General features: G+C 40.0%; 1 protein-coding gene across 25 annotated transcripts in view; it reads left to right on the top strand.

Annotated features, from left to right (window-relative positions):
• The window catches only part of LOC103795080 (uncharacterized), a 597,037-nt gene that overhangs the window by 118,355 nt on the left and 463,935 nt on the right, over nt 1–14,747 (top strand). For 18 of the 25 annotated variants that reach the window (XM_078338228.1, XM_078338230.1, XM_078338239.1 and 15 more), the window contains one exon: nt 11,145–11,319. The exons of the other annotated variants lie outside the window; for them this stretch is intronic. The gene's annotated coding sequence lies outside the window, so the exon portion shown is untranslated. The remainder of the gene's footprint in view (nt 1–11,144; nt 11,320–14,747) is intronic. 25 annotated transcript variants of the gene reach the window in all.

The following is a 14,747-nucleotide window of genomic DNA, read 5'->3' as shown; positions in this document are numbered from 1 at the left end:
TTACAAAAAGGAATGGTTCTTCATCAATTACTTGATTATCCTGAGGTATAATTTTTACAGCAAAAGTGGGATGAATACTTAATTCTTTATGAGAAAGACAACTATTGATTAAATTTTTTAATGATTATAAGATCATTCAGCTTTTCTTTCAACTCCCTTCAAAGTTATATTCTAATTTGTTATAAATTTTATTTTTCTTTTAATTTTAACCCCATAATCTAGTTATAATTTTAATAATTATATTTTATATTATTAAAACAGTTTTAATGTTACTCTCTCCTTAAATTGGAGGTATTTTTCTTATAAACAGTAAGTGGCTGATTTTATGTTTTAGCAGAATAATCAATTCCATTCATCTTTATTGTAATTACTGATATATGTGTATTTATTTTTATCATCTAATTTTGGGTTTTTAATTTAGCCTTTTTTTCTTTTTTTTCCTTTTCTTGTCTACTTTTGAATTAAGCTCTTTTTCTTTATTCTTATTTCCCCCTCTACTAATACAGATATTATGCATATTCTTGTACGCTTTTCGTAGTTACCATTCTGCTGAACATTATAAAGACATATAATGCTTGAATTATGATCAACCTGCTTACGAGTGAGTCTAGCGTTTGTAAGTATTTCAGTTTTTAAGAACTAAGACTTTAACATTAGTTTTCTTTAGAAAATATTACTATTAAAATCCCCAAATTAGATACTATTGCTATAGGTTTATAAATGTTTTTCAGATTCATCTCATGGTTACCATTTCCTGTCACTGCTAGCATCTTTTGCATCTCAGAGCTTCCTTAAACGCTGTTTTCCTTTTTCATGAAGTGCATATTTTAGGCCTTCTTATAGTGATATCTGTTGATTATAACCTCTGTTCTTTTGCAAATGCCGTTATTTCAACTTAATTGGGAAAGATAGTGTTAATGGGAGATATTGTTTTACCTGAAAGTTGCCCTCTTGGCATTTTGAAGATATTTCACTATCCTTTTACCTTCTGTTGTTGCTCTTGAGAGATTAGTCATCGGTATGTTGTCCTGTCGTAAGTAATAAATTTTTTTTTTTACCTTTTTGGGGGCCTGTAAAATTTTCTTTGTTTTGGGGTTTTACAAACTCACAACATGTGACTAAGTGTGAATTTCTCCCTTTATTTACCCTGTTTGGATTTGTCTCTTGATTCTGAGGATGTGTGATTTCCTTAAGAAAATTCTGGGAAATCATCAGCTTTTACATTATTTAAATATCGTTTTCCCTTTCTAATCTCTCTTGAAACTGTAATTATTAAATTCTTTGATTTTTCATCTCATGGTTTCTCTGTGATGTCTCTGCACTCCCTTACTCTATTTTCTCTCTATTCTTCCTGTTAATCATCTTTTTTTTCACATTTTTCATCTGAGAAACTTCTAAACAATTTCTTCGTAAATATTTATTTACGAAGCTCTCTAATTCTCTTCGGATTTGTTTATTCATCTATTTAACCAGACATTAAATTTCTAATTTCAGTTGTATTTTCATTTTTAGGTCCATTTGGTCTGTCTTCAAGTCTGCATGATCAGTTTTGATAGTCTCTTTGTCCTTCATTTATACATTAATATAATTTTTAAATTATGTATTTCTTTCTATTTATACATTAATAGAATATTTTAATTATGTATTCCTAATTTCTGGTTATTCAAAATATGTAATTGCTGCATGTATGATCCTACCTCTTCTTGATTCTGGTCATGATTGCTTGTTTCTCTGTTATTTATTTTTGAGCTCCTAACCTTGACATTTTATTTTTGGAAATTATTTGAGAGGTGAGTTTAAATGTGTTTCTCCAAATATAATATGTGTTTGCTTTTGCCAGGTGCCCGGGGGGCACTACTGACCTAGGACTATTTTAAACTTACTTTCAGTTTGGAATTTTTCCAATAACAGAGGCAATGGAAATTCTATTCCTGGTCCCATGCAAGGGAAGGCCTGTAATTATGACATCTTAGGTGAGAATTTTTATCCCTCTTCTCCCAGAGCCAAGGCTATGGCAGTATACCTATTGTATCCTCCTATAAAGCTTTGCTCCTAATTCACTCACTTATGCCTATAGGCAGGATTATATGATCTGATTCTCTGCTTAAAAAAAAAAATTCAGGCATTGTCCTTTTCCCCCTGTGTATAAGTTCCATTAAAACCCAATTTCCAGGCCACCGGGGATCAATCCAGCCGGATTCCTAATTTCATTTTTTTGAATCTAACAAAAACCACTATGTGCTGCCACCTCACTCCTGCAAGAATGGCCATAATCAAAAATAATAGATGTTGGCATGGATGTGGTCAAAAGGGAACACTTTTACCCTACTAGCGGGAATGTAGACTAGTACAACCACGATGGAAAACAGTATGGAGATTTCTTAAAGACCTAAAGGAGATCAGCAATCCCACCACTAGGTTTCTATCCAGTGGAAAATGAGTCATTACATGAAAAAGATGCTTGCACACACATGTTTATAGCAGCACAATTTGTGATTGCAAAACTATGTGACCAGTCCAAATGCCTATCATCAATGAGTAGATAGAGAAAATGGAGTGTGTGTGTGTGTGTGTGTGTGTGTGTAAAATGAAATACTACTCAGCCATAAAAAGGAATGAAATAATGGCATTTATAATAACCTGGATGGAATTGGAGACTCTTATTCTAAGTGAAGTAACTCAGGAATGGAGAACTAAACATTGTATTTTCTCACTAATGTGGGAGCTCAGCTATGAGGATGCAAAGGCATAAGAATGATACATCGGACTTGGGGAAAGAGCTGGGGGTGGCGAGGGATAAAAGACTACATGTTGAGCATAGTGTACACTGCTCACATGATGGTGCACCAAGATCTCAGAAATCACCACTGAAGAACATGTTCATGTAATCAAATACCACTTGTTCCCCAAAAACCTATCGAAATAAAAAAGTATTATTCATGCTTCAAATTTAAAAAAAAGTTGTTTTTGCATTTTATCTAGATAAAACTGGTATAGAAGAAATAAAAAGTCTAAATAGATGAGAAACCATGGAATAAATGTAACATTTTAATGAATTATCTTAAAAAATAAATTCTAGATTCAGAAGATTTTATGGGTACTTGAAAATTGTTATGGAATAGATACATGTATAACATTTTCCAGAGCATGGGAAAAGAATATTTTAATACAAAATCCAGTGAAGATGTTCCAATAGCATTTCTGGGTCAATTTAATTTATGCATATTTTGAAATCTTGAACAAAATTCTGTCAAGCAATGTGTTAAAAAATAAATACAACATCAGGCTGGGTGTAGCAGCAAACCTATAGTCCCAACTGCTCATGAGTCTGAGGTGAGAGGATCACTTGAGCCCAGGAATTTGAATCCAGCCTGATCAACATAGCAACCGCCCATCTATCAAAACAAAAAACAAATCACATCTTAAAAACGGTTTTATTTCAGGAACATAAAGCTAATTGACTATTAGGGAATCTAACATTATAGTACAATATGTTATTAAAATCCATATTATTAATGGATCCAGAAAAGGTATTGAGACTATTCAGCACACATTTAGCATAAATGTTTAGTTCCTGGGAATAGAAACACAGCATAATTAAATGTACTTATTTTGAAATCAACAACTAATGTATTACTTCATGGTAAAATGTGGCCTACAGCTAAAGAGAAAATGTCAAGTTGGTGATTTCATTTAAGAATCAATTTTTGTAGCTCAAAATGGGAAAAAACGGAATCACTTAGAGGAAGGTTATGGTCGGAAGAGAAGGCATTGGAGAATAGACCTTTGGGAGTGCCTGCAACGAGTAGGTAGAAACAGAAAATGTGGTGAAAGAGAACCTGGGCAGTGCAGTTTCTTGGAAAATGTAATGAGGAAAGTGTTTTCAGAATACCGACAAAGCCAGATAATGTAATACCACGGAGCGGTTGAGAAAGAAAAGGACGAAGTTATTGGTGACTTTTCAGAGAGGTGTTTCTTTCTTTCCTTTTTGACACGGAGTCTTGCTCTGTCACCCAGGCTGGAGTGCAGTGGTGTAATCTTGGCTCACTGCAACTCCACCTACCAGGTTCAAGCGATTCTCATGCCCCAGCCTCCTGAGTAGCTGCGATTACAGACACGTGCCACCACACCCAGCTAATTTTTTGTATTTTTAGTAGAGATAGGGTTTCAACTTGTTAGCAAGGATGATCTCAATCTGACCTGATCAGCCCGCCCCAGCCTCCCAAAGTGCTGGGATTACAGGTGTGAGCCACCACCCCTAACTGAGAGGTGTTTTAATAGAGAGCTCTGGATAGAATCCGGATTGTAGTTTATTGAGGTATAGCCTGAAAATGAAATAGATACAGTCATTATAGAATTTTCCACCTTGTTTAGTGGTAAAGAATAGGAGAGCAACAGATGCGTGGTAAGGACAAAAATAGATCTCAAGGTTTTGTTTTTGTTTTTGAAATAGGCAGTGGTATTTATAGACTAAAAGGAAAACTTTTTTATGGAGAGATTAAAGATTTAGATGAAATAATGTCTTACATATTTATTTATAAACTAAAAGGAAGGAAACTTTCAGATGAAGAGATTAAAGACTGATGAAATATTGTTTTGGAGAAGTCAGGAAATCATAGGGTAAAATCTAAGTAGTATGAATTAATGGAGACACTTTATTATCTAAGAACGTAAGAAAGGAGGAAAATATGTGTGAGCATACAAAGAAATTGAGGAGTGGGAGGAGGAAGGTTATGGGAAATAATATTAGCCTTGATTTCTGTGAAGTGAGGCCATTTATTGAGACTAAAGATAACATGAGTAGGCTTTTAGGGGCTTAAAAAATGTAGGAAACGTTCTCTAATTTTCTTTGGGAGTGTCTGATGATAAGTTAATCAGGGATGATTAAAACACAGCTTAGCAGAATTAAGTGATGAGCTGAGATGCAGTGTCATCTGGAATGTGTTTCTATTATGGTGTAATTATATATATTTTAGGCCAGGTCTCCCAGAGATCAAAACTCTGAGATAAAAATTTGCAAGCAGGAAGTTTCCTGGAGAGGGCTCTCAGGATTAACACCTGTGGGGGAAGAGAAGGAAGCAGGATTGTGCAAAAAAGAGTGATTAAGTCGTGTTGCATTCTCAACACAGGCCAATGCTCTGGGCGGGCGCCCTGCAGAGACACCCAGCATGAAGGCGAGTGGGCCAGGCTGTTGTAAAGCCATGCTGATCTATGATTGATGCAGGCGGGCCCCTAGTGAGGAAATGTGACTTGGGCAAGGAGCCTCTTCTTAGCTGAGGGCTGCTAGCTAGCAATGCTCCTGCAGCAGGGAAAACAAATCTTAGCACTGGAGGGACTGGGCTCCACATCAGACCACCCCTTCTGCCACTCAAAGCCAGTTTTTTCATATAACTTCTGGGTGTGCTGGGCTCCTTTCCATTGGAGAAGCTTACAAGAGGAAAGTTAATGGATGAAGTGCTGTCTCTTCCACTGAGCTGGGTTTGAGTGGCCATTGATTTTAACCAACTCCTTTCTCTGATGGGTTCCCCTCGTCCTCAGCTTGCAACTCTTTTGGTTTTGGCAGCTTATCTTTTGGGGTACTCAGGTCCTCATCTCTGAGATATCTGAGCTCTTGGTTACCATGCCCCCTTCAGGCAACAGCGGCTGGACTCATCAATTTATCTTCAAATCTGGACAAAGCACACATTCAGAGATGCCCAGATGGATTAGCTGGAGGCCAAATATCTGTGCTGGCAGATCAAATACACTGAAACCCCTCATAGGATAGTACTAACCCTTTCCCAGTAAGCATAGAAGTCAAACTCATACTCATAATACGCGGCGATTGTACTTAAGATGAATCAATCACTGTCCCCTCCAAAGGGGAAAGTGTTCATTGCTTGTATTTGCTGTCAAACGTCTGGTTGGTTTCTTTGAGAAATGGGGTTCACTATTGGTGGAAGGTGGCAGAAGGTAGGTTACCCTTGGTGAGTGAGAGCCATCTTGTTCGGGCCTTCATAGTCTTCATTTCTACTATTGCTACTACATTTATAAACCGGTAATTCAATACTGGGCTGGCCAGTGACAGACTCTGGCTGATACCAGCTGGTTGACTGATTCTACTTGGTTGTTGAATTGTCTTTCCTGTGTTGAATGCTCTTTGGAGGGCGTTAATAATGCAAATATATGTACATTTCATGCCCATTCCTGTAAGTATATCCACATGCCTTTCCTCATGACCCTCTGCTTCTCTCATCCTTCAAGTTTTCTGCAATCAGCTATTTTACCAACTGGCCAAGCTGTATGCCACATGGATATTGGCCTGAAATTTTCTTTAGTTGTGTCTCTGCCAGGTTTTGGTATCAGGATGATGTTGATCTCATAAAATGAGTTAGGGAGGATTCTGTCTTTTTGTTGTATTGTTTGGAAGAGTTTCAGAAGGAACGGTACCAGCTCCTCTCTGTACATTTGGTAGAATTTGGCTGTGAATCCGTCAGGTCCTGGAGTTTTTTTGGTTGGTAGGCTCTTAATTGCTGCCTCAACTTCAGATTTTGTTGCTGGTCTATTCAGGGATTCAGTTTCTTCCTGGTTTAGTCTTGGGAGGATGTAAGTGTCCAGGAATTTACCCATTTCTTCTAGATTTAGTGGTTCATTTGCAGAGATATTTGTAGTAATCTCTGATGGTGGTTTGTGTTTCTGTGGGATTGGTGTTGATGTCCCCTTTATCATTTTTTATTGCATTTATTTGGTTCTTCTTTATTTTCTTCTTTATTATTCCGGCTAGTGGTCTGTTTTGTTGATCTTTTCAGAAAACCAGCTCCTGGGTTCACTGATTTTTTTTTTTTGAAGGTTTTTTTTGTGTGTCTGTAGCTCCTTCAGTTCTGCTCTTATCTTAGTTATTTCTTGTCTTCTGCTAGATTTTGAATTTGTTTGATCCTCTAGTTCTTTTAATCGTGACATTAAGGTGTTGATTTTAGATCTTTCCTCTTTTCTTTTTTGGCATTTAGTGCTATAAATTTCTCTGCAGACATTGCTTTAAATGTGTCCCACAGATTCTAGTACATTGTGTCTTCCTTCTCTTTGGTTTCAAAGAACATCTTTATTTCTGCCTTCATTTCATTATTTATCTGGTAGTCACTCAAGAGCAGGTTGTTCAGTTTCCATGTGGATGGGCGGTTTTGAGTGAGATTCTTAATCCTGAGTTCTAATTTGATTGCACTGTGATCCAAGAGACTGTTATAATTTCTGTTCTTTTGCATTTGCTGAGGAGCATTTTACTTCCAATTATGTGGCCAGTTTTAGAATAAGTGCAATGTGGTCCTGAGAAGAATGTATATTCTGTGGATTTGGGGTGGAGAGTTCTGTAGCTGTCTATTAGGTTCGCTTGGTCCAGATCTCAGTTCAAGTCCTTATTATCCTTGTTAATTTGCTGTTTTGTTGATCCAATATTGACAGTGGAGTGTTAAAGTCTCCCACTATTACTGTGTGGGAATCTTTTTTTTTTGTTTTTTTTTGAGATGGAGTGTTGCACTGTCACCAGGGCTGGAGTGCAGTGGCCCCCATCTCAGCTCACTGCAACCTTCACCTCCTGAGTTCAAGTGATTCTCCTGCCTCAGCCTCCCAAGTAGCTGGGATTACAGGTACCTGCCTCCACACCCAGCTAATTTTTTGTTTTTAGTAGAGATGGGGTTTCGCTATGTTGGCTAGGCTGGTCCTGAATGCTTGACCTCATGATCCACCCTCCTTAGCCTCCTAAAGTGCTAGGGTTACAGCCACCGCACCTGGTGTCTCTTTGTAGGTCTCTAAGAACTTGCTTTATGTATCTGGGTGCTCCTGTATTGGGTGCATATATATTTAGGATACTTAGCTCTTGTTACATTGATTCGTTTACCATTATGTAATGCTTTCTTTGTCTTTTTTGATATGTTAAAGTCTGTTTTATCAGAACCTAGGATCACACCCCCTGCTTTTATTTGCTACCCATTTGCTTGGTAAATCTTCCTCCATCCCTTTATTTTGAGTCTGTGTGTGTCTTTGCATGTGAGACAGGTCTCCTAATACAGCACACCAATGGTTCTTGACTCTTTATCCAATTTGCCAGTCTGTGTCTTTTGATTGGGGCATTTATTGCATTTATATTTATGGTTAATATTGTCATGTGTGAATTTCATTCTGCTGTTTTGATGCTAGCTGGTTGTGTTTTTCCTGTTAGTTGATGTAGTTTCTTCATATTGTCGATGGTCTTTACCATTTGGTATGTCTTTGCAGTGGCTGGTACTGGTTGTTCCTTTCCATGTTTAGTGCTTCCTTCAGGAGCTCTTGTAAGGCAGGCCTGGTGGTGATGAAATCTCTCAGTCGTTGCTTGTCCATAAAGAATTTTATTTCTCTTTCGCTTATGAAGCTTAGTTTGGTTGGATCTGAAATTCTGGGTTGAAAATTCTTTTCTTTAAGGATGTTGAATATTGGCCCCCACTCTCTTCTGGCTTGTAGGGTTTCTGCCGAGAGATCTGCTGTGAGTCTGATGTACTTCCCTTTGCGGGTAACCCAATCTTTGTCTCTGGTTGCTCTTAGCATTTTATCCCTTCATTTCAACACTGGTGATTCTAACGATTATATGCCTTGGTGATTCTGATGATTATATTCCTCTTCTTGAGGAATATCTTTGTGGTGTTCTCTGAATTTCCTGAATTTGAATGTTGGCCTGCCTTGCTAGGTTGGATAGATAATATCTGCCTTGCTAGATATTATCTCCTGGATAATATCCTGAAGAGTGTTTTCCAACTTGATTTCATTCTCCCCTTTACTTTCAGGTACACTGATCAAACACAGATTTGGTCTTTTCACATAATCCCATATTTCATGCAGGTTTCGTTCATTTCTCTTCACTTTTTTCTCTAATCTTGCCTTCTCACTTTATTTCACTGAGTTGTTCTTCAATCTCTGATATCCTTTCTTCCACTGTATCAATTCGGCTATCGAAACTTGTGTATATTTCACGAAGTTCTCTCTTTTTTTTTTTCATCTCCATCAAGTCATTTATGTTCTTCTCTAAGCTGGTTATTAGAGCTAGCATTTTGTCTAACCTTTTTTAACATTCTTAGCTTCCTTGCATTGGGTTAGAACATGCTCCTTTAGCTTGAAGAAGCTTGTTATTACCCACCTTTTGAAGCCTGCCTCTGTCAATTTATCAAACTCATTCTCCATCCAGTTTTGTTCCCTTGCTGGTGAGCAATTGTGATCCCTTTGAAGAGAAGAGGTATTCTGGTTTTTGGATAATTCAGTCTTTTTGCACTGGTTTCTTCCCATGTTTGTGGATTTATCTACATTTGGTCTTTGAAGTTTGTGACCTTTGGATGGAGTCTCTGAGTGGGTGTCCTTTCTGTTGATGTTGAAACTATTTATCTCTGTTTGTTAGTTTTGCTTCTAACAGTCAGGCCCCTCTTCTGCAGGTCTGCTGGAGTTTGCTGGAGGTTCACTCCAGACCCCATTTTACTGGGAATCACCAGTGGTGGCTGCAGAACAGCAAAGATGGCTGTCTTATTCTTCCTCTGGTAGCTTTGTTCCAGAAGGGTACCCAGCAATGCCAGCCAGAGCTCTCCTGTATAAGGTGTCTGTCAGCCCCTGCTTGCAGGTGTCTCCCTGTCAGGATACAAGGGGGTCAGGGAGCCACTTGAGAAGGCAATCTGTCCCTTATCGGAGCTCAAGCACTGTGCTAGTAAATCCATTGCTCCCTTCAGAGCTGCTAGGCAAGGACATTAAAGTCTGATGAAGTTGAACCCACAACCACCACTTTTTCCCAGGTGCTCTGTCCCAGGAAGGTGAGGGCTTTGTTTACGAGTCCCTGGCAGGCTGCTGAGTTTTTTCAGAGATGCCCTGCCCAGCAAGAAGAGAGTCTAGGGACAGTCTGCCAGCGGAGGCATTGCTGAGCTGCCCTGGGCTCTGCCCAGTTGCTGTGTCAATTTTCCAGTGACTTTGTTTACACAGGCGAGGTTAAAACCACCTACCGGAGCTTCAGCAATGGCAGACACCCCTCCCCTTACGAAGATCAGATGTCCCAGATCGAGGTCAGACTGCTGTGCTGGCTGTAAGAATTTCAAGCCAGAGGATCTTAGCTTGCTGGTGTTTGTGGCGGTGGGACGTGCTGGGCCAGATCACTTGGTTCCCTGGCTTTAGCTCCCTTTTTCAGGGGAATGAGTGGTTCTGACTCACTGGCCGCCTAGGCACCACTGGGGTATGAGAAGAAAAGAGAAAACTGCTGTGGCTAAAAGGCTGCCTGGTTTTGTTCTGGAAACCCAGGGTAGTAGTGCTGTAGGCACCGGAGAGAATCTCCTGGTCTGTGGGTTGTGAAGACCATGGGAAATATGCCTTATCTGAGCCTGAGTGTTAGTGTCAGGAAATGTCCCTAATGCGTTCCCTTGGCTAGGAGAGGGAGTTCTCCAGTCCCTTGCACTTCCCAGATGAGGCAGTGCCCCACCCTGCTTCAGCTTGCCCTTCTTGGGCTGCACCCACTGTCTAACCAGTCCCAGTGAGATGAACCTGGTACCTCAGTTGAAAATGCGGAGATCTCCCCAGTTCTGCATTGCTCTTGCTGGGAGCTGTGCACTGGAGCTGTTCCTAGTCGGCCATCTTGGTGGAAAATCTAGTCTGTTTTCCGACCATAGTCATCCTAGTGGGTGTGAAGTAGTAGTACATCCATGTTTTGATTCGCATTTTCCTAGTGACGAGTGATGAATAACATGTGCTTATTATCTATTTGTATGTCTTTCTCAGAGAAATGCCTATTCAAATCATTTTTTGCTCGTATTTTATTTGGGTTGTTTGACTTTTTGTTGTTGAATGGTAGGTGTTCTTTTGGTATTAGATCCTTGGCAGATATTTCATTTGTAAATAATTTCTCTCATTCTGTGAGCAGTCCTTTTGCTCTCTTGATAACGTACTTTGATGCACAAACATTTTTAATTTTAATCAAGTTTAATGTATATTTTTCTTTTGTTACTTATGCTTTTGGGTCTATATTTAAGAAACAATTGCCAAATCGAACGTTATGAATATTTACCTCTATGTTTTATTTTAAGGGTTTTAAAGTTTTAGCTCTAAGTCTTTGATCCATTTTGAGTTAATTTTTTTATGTGGTGTAAGGAATCCACTTTATTCTTTTGCATCAGGCTATCCAGTTGTCTCACCACCCCTTTGTTGAGGACACTGTGCCCCATTGCATGGATTTAGCATCATTGTCAAGAATCAATAGGCTAGAAGTGTATGCGTTTACTTCTGGACCCATCGACCTACATATCTCTCCGTATGTCGGTACTACGTTGTCCTGATTACTTTACCTTAGTGGTAAGTTTTGAAATTGAGGTGTGTAAGTCCTCTTTGTTTCACATTTGGATTATTTTCCCCCCATGGATTTAAGAAAATAGTGCGGTAAGACCCCTTACTATGAGATCTACTGTCTTAAACTTTTAGGGGTACAAACAGTATTGCTAATTATAGGCACAGTGTTGTAGAATGGATCTCTAGAGCTTATTCATTTTGCATAATTGAAACTTCATACCCATTGAATATCAACTCTTTGCACACGTAGCTTTTTTTTTTTTTTTTTTTGAGACAGAGTCTAGGTCTGTCACTCAGGCTGGAGTGGTGCGGTCATAGATCACTGCGGCCTCAGTGGGATCCTCCCACCTTGGTCTCTTGAGGAGCCAGGACTATGGGCAGGCACCACCCTGCCCAGCTAAGTTTTATTTTTAAATTTTTTGTAGAGATACGGTCTCACAGTGTTGCCCAGGCTGGTTGCAAACTCCTGGTCTCAAGCAATCCTCCCACCTTGGTCTTTAAAAGCATTGGGATTACAGGCATGATCCCCCATACCTGGACGCACTTAGCTTTTAATTGTGGACTTATAACCGTCAGCTTTTCATTGCGTTTTTTCTCCAGAGCATCAGTTGTCCCCAGTAATGGCCATCTAATTATATTTTTCTTAGAATTTCTGTTTTCCTGAAATTCTCAAAGTCCCAATAAATTTCTTTCTGTTGGTGTATCCTAGTTTAGCACTGGTGAAAGTGACAATTGTGTTGTCCACTTTGATACAGCTTTTTAAAAATCCAGTTTTGTACATATTCTTTTGACTCTTTCTAGTATGTGTTGGGTAGTGAGAGGTGTATGGTGGACCTAGAATTATCTGGAATCCATCACCAGTGATGAGGTCTTCATTGCCAGCCAGCCAGATGATATTCAAAGCCCGGTATTCCATCTTAGTGTCTGCTTTTCCAGAAGACTCCTGCTACCAAGGCAGACTATGGAATAGAGAGAGTATGTAGGAGACTTATCAGGGGATACTTTCAGGGCTAACAGTTTTTGTGGAAGGATAGGAAGAAGAACTGACTGGGCAGAGGGAGAAGTCACGCTGCGATTCAGTCTTCACGTAGCCTCAGCCAACTTCACAGGGCCTCAGAAGCCTTTTCAGAGTAGTCCCAAATTGGGACGAAGGGACTGTTAATCTTGTGCACTGACCTGTCATTCTATGGGGCTGTGTTCCTGGGTGATGCAGCTATCTTCAGCTGAGGGAGAGCTAAGGGCTAGCTGCCCACAGCACTTCCAGCTGCTGGGAAATAAACCTTTCAGTCCTGAAGTGGGGATCTGGGGAGCAGTCACAGAACCCACTTAATAATTATTCACTAACAAATGTAATTTCAATGATAGGTCTGAGGCAGGTGCAGACTTTTGCATACTTTTCTCTTATTGACACGAAAGAGGGAGTTAGAGCGAAGGAAAGCATTAGGTATAGGAGGGAGTGTAGGACATCTACTGGACGACAGAGAAAGGTGAAGTTGCTGAGACGGAAGAAACACTTCTCTTATTCCATGACTGCATCTAGGAATTCAGCTGTGAAGAAACGGAAGCAGAAGGCTGTATTTATTATTATTACTACTATTATTGTTTGTGTTTTGTCCTTCAGGAGCTTAGCAGAGATCTTGTCTAACTTCCAACATAGTGTGACTTTGCATGGTTTGTAGAGATTTTTTAACCTTATTAAAATAACTCTTTTCAGAGGATTCTTATTTGAGGTGTTATATTTTTGGAGTTCACTAATAGTGTCAATGGCATTTATTTATTGGTGCTTCATATTTGGTTCACCAGGAGGCATACTCTGAGATGGTGTTTATTTTTTAGGGTATGCATGAGGGAGAGCCCTTAGGATCAAACCTTTGAAGAGAGGTAGAAGCAGCAGGGTTGGCATGGGGAGGGGTCTAGCTGTGATGTAGTCTCAGCCAACTCAGTGGGGAGCTCTGGAGTGAGAAAGGCCTGGCAGAGATGTCTTGAACTGGGCCGACATTTCCAGTGCTTTTAAACTCTAATCAGTCATTTGACTGCGGGCCGCCCCTGGAAGGATATGACTTTTAGGGGAGAGGATTCTTTATGGCTGAGACTGAGACAGTCCCAGAAGGGGCTGACAGCAAAAGCTGCATACCCCACAGCTGGGGCCATAGATCTTCCTAGTGACTCCCTCAATGTCACATGGCTCAGAAGTGGTAAGGAATCTAGGATTTCTGACGCCTACTTAGGAGAGTTTCTGTCTTTCTCATGTGATGACCCAGTGGGACCAGCACCAAGCTTGCCAATATGGTCTCTAGGCCTTGTTCTTGGCAGCAGTGGCTGAGCTATGTGGACTTTATGTGAGAGCAATATTTCTGAAAAACCTCAGGTGGCCTAGGTTTAACAGACTAAGTTCCGGGATTGGCTGAGGCAAAGAATTTCTGGCATGGAGTCATTGCTAGTTTACCAAGTTCTCTCAGACAATTTATTATAAATCTGAAGGGACACTGAACTGGCCAGCTTGCTTCCCATTTTTGTTCATTTCCAGGGTGAATACTGACTTTGGCGTCTCTCTGGCTCTCTTTGCTGCCTGAGTATGTCAGTCTTGATCTAAAAATAGCCTGAATCTTAGGAGGTTCAATGTGGGTTCGCTAGGGTTCAATTTTTCTGGGAGTTTGGAGAGGAGGATGAAGGGAGTCATTAAGAAGAGAAAGAAAAGATTTTGTTTGTGGTGAACATGTATGGCTTTGGGCATTACAAAACGAGCCATTGCTTCAGGAAGGCTAGGTTAACATAGAAGAGGCTGTCCATTAACCTTTAAGCAAGCAAGGAATCGTGATTCAGCTGTGTAGACACAGTAGGAGAGAGACAATGACTGATGGCTGAAGAGACAGCATGGAGGTAAAACAAGAAACATGGTCCTGGAGTCAAAAGCTCTGGATTCTAGCTTTTACTCTGCTTCTTACCCAATATACCTTTGGGTCAAAGTCTTCATCTCTCTTGGATTTAGTTTCTCCACATTCCAAATGGGTCTGCTTATGTCGAATTTGCCTTATTCCTTTGATTGTTACAGGGAGCAAATGAAACAATGGATGTAAATAAGTGAAGTTCCATATAAAAAAGGATTCATTTCTTAGGCCCTTTCAGACCAATTCCAGGGCTTTGGGCAGTTTTTGGGACTCCTGTGATACGTACAAAATGTTAGGTGTGCTCTGAATGAAGAGAACAACCTAAACAGGCTTTGTGTGAGCAAGAAGGCTGTTGATTCCCCAAGGTGCAGATGGGCTGAGTCTGAAAAGAGAGTCAGCAGAGGGTGGTGGGCTAGGAGCTGGTCTTATAGGTTTGGCGAAGGCAGTGGAAAGTTACAGAAGTTACAGTTCAGGGTGGTTTTTGCAAGGGGTGAGTGGGTGTCAGAGTGAGGGGGGTGCTGTGTGTGTCACAATGTTCAAGTTCCA

Source organism: Callithrix jacchus, chromosome 9, assembly GCF_049354715.1.
Source record: "Callithrix jacchus isolate 240 chromosome 9, calJac240_pri, whole genome shotgun sequence".
NCBI classification, from domain to species: Eukaryota; Metazoa; Chordata; class Mammalia; order Primates; family Cebidae; genus Callithrix; species Callithrix jacchus.
Note: the sequence above shows the minus strand (reverse complement) of the source record. Positions and strands in the feature narration are given on the sequence as shown.